General features: G+C 33.5%; 1 pseudogene; it reads right to left on the reverse strand.

Moving 5' to 3' along the window:
- Positions 1-6772: 6772 nt before the first annotated feature.
- LOC126021380 (uncharacterized) lies at positions 6773-6967 on the reverse strand (annotated as a pseudogene).
- Positions 6968-7535: the final 568 nt, after the last annotated feature.

Raw genomic sequence — 7535 nt, forward strand, 5'->3', positions numbered from 1 at the left:
GAGTCTTCTTAAGTGCTGAAGAAAGGGAACTACAGAAAATTTCATTCTAAATTACCTCTAAAGTTTTTATGCTAAAGGAAGATATTGTCTTAAACATCTTTTCTCACTCACTTTACTAAGTTCCCATGGAGCTATAACTTCTGGACAGAACTTAATAACTGTAAGAGAGAGAGAAGTAAATGAAAGGGAGAGAGAAAGAGAGTGTGATAAAAGTGAAAGGGGACAGAAGAAGATGAGAAATTCCAGCAGAGATCCTGCTAAATTTTTCAGGCCCACTGGTTGAATAATTCAGGACATTTCTCTCATTTTAGCCTTCTTGTTTTATTTCCTTGGTGTCTTTTTATAAATCAAAAGAAGAACTTAATTTTAGATATACACAGGGCCCACCTTTGAACTAAGCAATTATAAACTTGATACAATTAAAGGGACTTGAAAACAAGTAAATATTCTATCACACCCACTTATTTTTGTTTTAATCATTGGTATTATCATTGCTTTTTTCCTAGAGTTTTATAGTCTATATTGAAATATCTTATCTGTGTGTTGGTAGAATAATTTGACATGGTTGTTAAAATTCTGTAGAATTCTCAGGGATGGAGGGATGTTTCTTTACTACAAATTCAGTGTTTCATAGAGACAGTGTGAAATTGTACAAGTTCTAGACTAAAGATTTGTGGGCCCACTGCTTTAGAAACAATTCTATCATAGAATATTGGCTTTCCATAGTAAATTTTAATTAGATTTTATTTCTGAGATAGTAGTGGTCTCCCTGTAGAAATATGGTCTTTTGTGCAGAAATTTAAATTAATTGAATAAAATAAATACATAAAATAAATACAAAATAAAAATTATTTCTTAAATAAAAAAATTAAATAAATAAATAAAATAAATTATGTGTACTTCCTCCCGACCTTTTGGGCTTCTCAGTATCTTAGTCTCAGTGAAACTAATTTTAAGTGTTCAACTTAATTTACTCTTTCATTTATTTTCAATTTTTAGAGGAATTTTTGCTCATAATTTTTGAATGTTAGGATCAGAGAGATTAATTTCTAAGACATTTTATTTTACATTTTTCTGTTTCATCCAATGCCAAACTGCTCTTACAACTGAGTCAATGATTCAGCACATAACTGCTAGGAGAGCTGCACAGGGAACAGCCTTCAGGCCTTCTGCCCTAGAATGACACTGGCTGAGGAAGCTAGATTTTTCTTGTGCAATGGCATCTCTTTGTTGTTTTTTGATGGTGGAGAAATCTTTGGGTGGTGGCATGTTCTCAATGGACGATCAAACAGGTGATGGCGGACTGACTAACTTCACTGGTAATATAATCAATTCATGAGTTAATGCTAGAACAGCTATAAATAAAGAAAGCAAGTAAGCAATCTGCAAGGTGAGGCATGTAATAAGGCAATAATAAATAGAAACACTTTTATCAGAAACAAACTAAGGAATGTTTTTGAATCTACAATTCAATACACCTGTTTTATTAGTCTGGTCTGTGTTATTGTATTTTATACACTTCCCAAGCTTTTTGAAACACATCTTTACTTGAAAAGGCATTTTCTTGAATCCATGCTTCACCCAAAATCCAGTTTTTTAAGTATTTACTTATAAACTCAATAATTAACAGAGGAATTGTGTTAAAAGTTAACTGGTTGAAGGCATAATTTAAATGTTTTACAACAATTATCACTCTTTCTCTTTCTTCTTCTTTCTTAATCTTGGTGAATCAATCGTTGAATATTTTGTTTCTGTTCTTTCTTGTTTGGTTTTGACTTGTCCTCCTCAGTAAGATTAGAAAAAAAATCACCAAATTCTATTTATAAATCCATCTTTGGATGTTAACACAGTTAATGTGTTTGTGGAGGATGGTCTGCTCATTGTCACTTTTACTAGGTCCTGTTTATAACATTCTTACCTACCAACGCCTGTTTATAGAAAACGAAAACTGCAATTAATTCTTATGACATTGTATTCTTATATCAACTGCCTCCTAAGATGCTTAAAACAACATAAATTCATCAAACATTTAAAATGTCATATATATGCAGTAAGTAGATATATAAATATATAATATGTACAATATAATATATGTATGTTATAATTCATTTCTAATATATTAATAGTAAAGATAACAACACATAATGTTTTGCATCACTTAGTAATATTTCAGTGGGGGGCTAAATCTATAAGAAAATTAAATAAGTTCTAGGAGACCCAGAAATTTTTTTTCTTAAAATGTAGCAGAAGATGGGGTCTGAGCTATTGCAAGGTGGTAGAGTGTTTGCCTTGTACAGGGCTGACCTAGGACAGACCTGGGTTTGATCCCTGGCATCCCATATTGTCCCCTAAGCCTAGAGTGATTTCTGAGCACATAGCCAATAGTAACCCCTAAGAGCTAGTGGGTATGCCCCAAACATTAAAAAAAATGTAGCAGAAAACAAAAAGCTAAGATAATAAAATGAAAGTGTAAATATATGGCAGAATGGTACGCAATAATAAAGGATGGAAAAGTGTGTACTACAAACAGGAAGTGGTATGGTTTGGAAGAAAAAGGAGAGACACAGGAATTTGGAGAATAAGATTCTGTGTGTACAATAATGACCAGTCTACAACTATACACATACTCTCTATAAAACATGGAAAGAGGTGTAAAAATAGCTTTAATTTTAGAAAAAACTAAAATAGAGCAAAGTATTTGATAGAGTAACTAATGCTATACTCATTGTTAAATTGGTGGATTGATTTGGAATATTATGAAATATATGAAAGAAATACAATTTATTAAATGTCTCGTTTTGAAAATAATATTTTCTAGGGTAGAACCAAAGGTATCACATAAGAAGAGCAGCAACAATTAAGCTTCATGATTGTACTTGTTGGGAGGGCAAAGGCTGATGTCCCATAACTCATGGGACACCCTTCAACAGCACCAACAGCCACTCCCTCTCAAAATATGTCCTTGGCAGTGAAGCCTGGGGGAGAGGTAATTAGTTGTTTTGCTTTCATTAGAGATACAACAGCTTAATCAGTTCATTCTTCTTCAATTAAAGATTCAACTTTTCTGATTTTATTCTCCTAGAAAGTAGTTCACAAAACCAAATGAATCTCACTTCCCCAGTTATGAATATTTTTTCTTTGTTTTCCCTCATGATTCACCAGAAACATGGATATAATTATTTTTAATTACAAAAAAATAAAATCCTCAGCAATTAAAATGTTTTGAACTCTAAAGTTTAAATGTTTTAATGGAATGTTTTACTTTGTCCTTGTCCTCAACCTTATTTTACATCCATCCTAGGTTTTACAAACATTAATTGTCTTCTGTACCTCTTTGGCTGCTTCTGAATATGCCACATTTGGAAATGGCAGTGACTCCAATATCAGCCTAAACAATAAAGGTTTTTTAGAATAAATTCTGGGAAAATATTATTAGGGTGACCATAATTCATCTCTGAAACAAAGGTGAAAGTTGGTTGTCAGAATCATTCTTGCCAGTAAAAAAGTAGAGAAGCAGAATGGTGGAGAAATTATAAGACAAGAATAAATATTTTGTTTTCTGGGGTTTTTGGAGGGCACATTATGGCTCTGCGCTCAGGAATCACTCTTAGTGGTACTCGGGGGACCATATATGTTGCCAGGGATTGAACTGGGGTTGACTTCATATAAGAAAAGCACCCTACCTCCAGTATCACTTCTTCAGCTCCTGAATTCAAACTTAATGGGCATTAGACAACAAATCTTTTTGAGACCTCAAGGGAGTGATATTCTACCTGTAAGAGGCATAGAAAGCAGAGAGAAAATAAAAGTTACTACAAGGCTATAAGAGATGGCTCAGAAATGGGTCTTTGAATCTTTATGTAGTTTCTCTGGACAGCTACACATTATAAAACTAGTGTGCCCAGCATTTACTTTTGTATTAACTTTTGAATCTCCCCCAAAGCCTTAGGAAGATTAAAGAACTAAGAGATCCATTTCAGAGGAGGAGGTTGAGCTATGGTACATGAATACCTCACCCCAACCTTAATCTACTAAATGCCCAATTGAGATTTGCACCTATGTCTTCCTGACACCAAATTTAGGGTCTTTCTTTTCCATCCTCAAAGTGGATCCCAGGGACTTGAGACTATGAGAGTCAGAGAAAGACTGCATCCAAAAGGCAGAAGAAATAAAGCCTTGTGAAGGAAAAGTGGAACTTGTAAAGAAAATCACAGGATGGGGAAAAATAAATAAAATAAAAACATTTGCCTAGGAATAATTTCAAGTATAAAATGTCTTTGTGATTTAAAATGGTATATAAGTCTTATTTCTAAACTGTGCCTCTTCTTATGCAAGATACAAGGAAGAAACAATGTCCTTTCTCTTATTTCTGCTTTATTTTCTACCATGATGGCTCTTGATCTAAGTTTCTGGATCAAGATATATAAATGAGATAGTTTATATCCTAAAGTTTTCCTCAAACCTTCTGGGTTTGAAATCCAGTCTGTACTTTACCATTTATAAGTTAAATTACTAAATCTAAGTTTAGTAATGTCATGATTTCCATTAGGCAATTCATGACAGTGCCTGCTGGAAACCATATGCCCAATGAAGGTAAACACCTCTTTCTGGAACATTCAGTTAGCTGCAAGTGAGAGAAGAATGATTTGAAAAACGAATTGGGTAGCTCAAATACACTGAATAATATTTTCTTTGGAAAAAGTCATTCCAAATTTTAATATCTTATAATTGAGGTTATGAATAATTTGAGAGTTTCCTAAGAAAAGTGCCAAGATTATTAGATTTTAATAATTATAATCAATGACACGCTGTAACTTGCTCAACCAAAGTAAACTAATCCAAGGAGAAATAGGATAGATAATCTATCTGAGATAGCTGAAAGAAAAACATCATTAAAGAGCTTGTTTCTCTCTTTCAGTTGTACACACTACATGCTCATAAAATTCAGCTAATTAGAATAATAATAAAGTTGTTTTGAGAATCAGTTCATTCCTTTCCTTAAGCAGAAATGTTTATTCCACAGAATTGTTTTTGTTTCCTTGTGGAGGATAATGAAGATGAAAGGGCCATCTACTTTGACTATCTCAGAACTTCCCAATTTGCTTGTTTGATTGGTAGACTCAAACTCTGAATTACCTTTAGTAAACTCTAGTATGATCTTATGGCTTATATAATAAAAACCCTCTGTCATAACTGATAGTATATCAGATAGATTTCTTACCTTGCATGTAGCCACTAATGTTTATACCTGGCATCCTATAATTGTCCCCTCAGCCCTACTAGAAGTGATCCCTGAGCACAAGAATAAGCCCTGAATACCTCCAGATATGTCACACACACGCACACACACACACACACACACACACACACCAAAGTGAAACAAAAGAGTTGAATAGGAAGTTGTAAATAGTTAAGTCTACTTCATTGCCATTTTGGAAAGAATATTTTATCTGAATGGACAATGCAGAAGCCTGTAATGAAAAGAAACAGGTGAAAGGGCAGAGAATATGATAGATGTATAGGGAAAAGAGATTTAGAGGAAAGATTATAAGAAATCTGCTGAAGATGAATCCATATCACTGCTAACACAAGAACTCACAATCATAATTATATTAGAGGAGTGCCTACATGGGACTCAGAGGAAAAGAACAAAGTAAAAGCACCAAGGGAAAAGACTAGAACTCTGAGTTTTCACGGTTTCCTCTTGGCTGGAAATTGATCAAGTTGGTCAACAACAGGATCAAAAAATTGTCAGAGTATTGTATAATCAAAAAGGTTTTCAAAGTGTTATAATAAATGTAATATGTTTGTACTAATACAAAATATCACAATAAAGACCTGATACTTATAGCAAAACTTCAAAAGCCTGGAATATTAATAGAAGCATCAGCAATGTGTTGGCTTTATTGGAAGCAGTCCTGCTTAATGCGTTAAGTGGACATAAATCTGCATTAAGTTGCAGAGTATGCAGTTATTTTAATCCCTCATTAACAGGGCCTACTCTAGAGATTGGACAGCAGAAGATCAGTGAATCAACTGACCCAAGCTGATGTCCTCATTGTGTAGGATAATGATCATCTTCGTTCACCCTGAGCATTGGGCAGGACTCCTCTAGGAAGCCCAGTTTAAAGTGCACACATAACCATATCATCTGCATAAGTTTGCATTGATCATATAGCAAAAGTGAAAACAGCCAGCTAGCAGAGCTTTTCCCACCTCTGTGTTTTCACTGAAGATAAGATTATATCCTCTAAAATTATGCACTATGAGGCAAATCAAATTCCTCTTTTCACGGTGATTTCTAGCTGATCATCAGCCTGATAATGTAAGGGGAAAGTAGTTTTTAAAAAGTAGATACTGAAATACAAAACATTTGAATAAAAATGAAAACATTTGAATGAAAATGAAAACGTTTTCATTTTCATTCAACTAAACAGTTTCATTATTCAGAAGCAGTTAATTCACTTCAAAGACTGGGGAAATATGAACCATTATATCTTATCAAGATAACCATTGTTAAAAGTCAAAGGGATTCTTACAAGAACATCATGTAGAAGTCACTTCATCTCAAATAAAATCTGGCTAAACTGGGGTAATATGCACCCAAAAGGCACAGTACAAAGCAGTTACAAAAGAGCTAAGTATGTAACAAGGTTGGTCCTAATGTGGCCTCTTTATGGAAATTTACTGTATTTAGTTTTTCCTCTTCAAAATTCTAGTTAACAGAACATCAGACAAATGTTCCAGATTTTTTTAATAAAATTTAATTTTTTCCACTCAGACTACATCCTCTCATTTTACCCTTCCCAGAGGAAAGGGAGAACAATCATCAATGGCCGACACTCAGAGCCGGCTTCACGCTTAGGAGAGACTCCTGAGCTCCTCCTCGTGGTTTCAGGTGCTCTACATGATCAGAGAAACTTCTCTAGTCACATAATATAGAAATGATCCCTGAAAGTATAGTCTTGATCCAGATATTTTTTTAAATTAAAGATTCTGATTTATTAACTGTTTCCTCTAGCAACGCTGTTTGAATAAAATTGCTCTCACTTTGAATAAAATTGCTATTCCATAGCTTTGTATTGTTCCTCCTGTCATTACACTTATCCTTGGAAATGCCTACAAGGATTACTCAAAAATACAAATGCCTATGCATTTCTTGCAATCAGAATATTCAAAATGTGATTCTGGAACCAGAATTTTAATGGTTTTAAAAATAAGTAGCATTTCATTTTGTTTTATGACATCAACATATGCTGAGAATAATCTTTGGCAAAATGTATTTCCATATTTCCAGGTGATACCAAAGTATCACTCTGGTAAAACACAAAGGTAAACACTTTTTGTTCTTTCAAACCATTTCCTATTATATTTTACATAAAAATATTTATTAAAGAGTATAAACTTTTGTTTCTATGTGATTATAGCCAATTTGAAATTGACCAATCATTTTACTACTTATAGAGAAAATTTGGTAAATACTTAGAGACCCCAGAATATTCAGATTCATTCTCTCTTGTCTCTAAGATATTGTT

The sequence above is a fragment of the Suncus etruscus genome, chromosome 10 (assembly GCF_024139225.1).
Source record: "Suncus etruscus isolate mSunEtr1 chromosome 10, mSunEtr1.pri.cur, whole genome shotgun sequence".
NCBI classification, from domain to species: Eukaryota; Metazoa; Chordata; class Mammalia; order Eulipotyphla; family Soricidae; genus Suncus; species Suncus etruscus.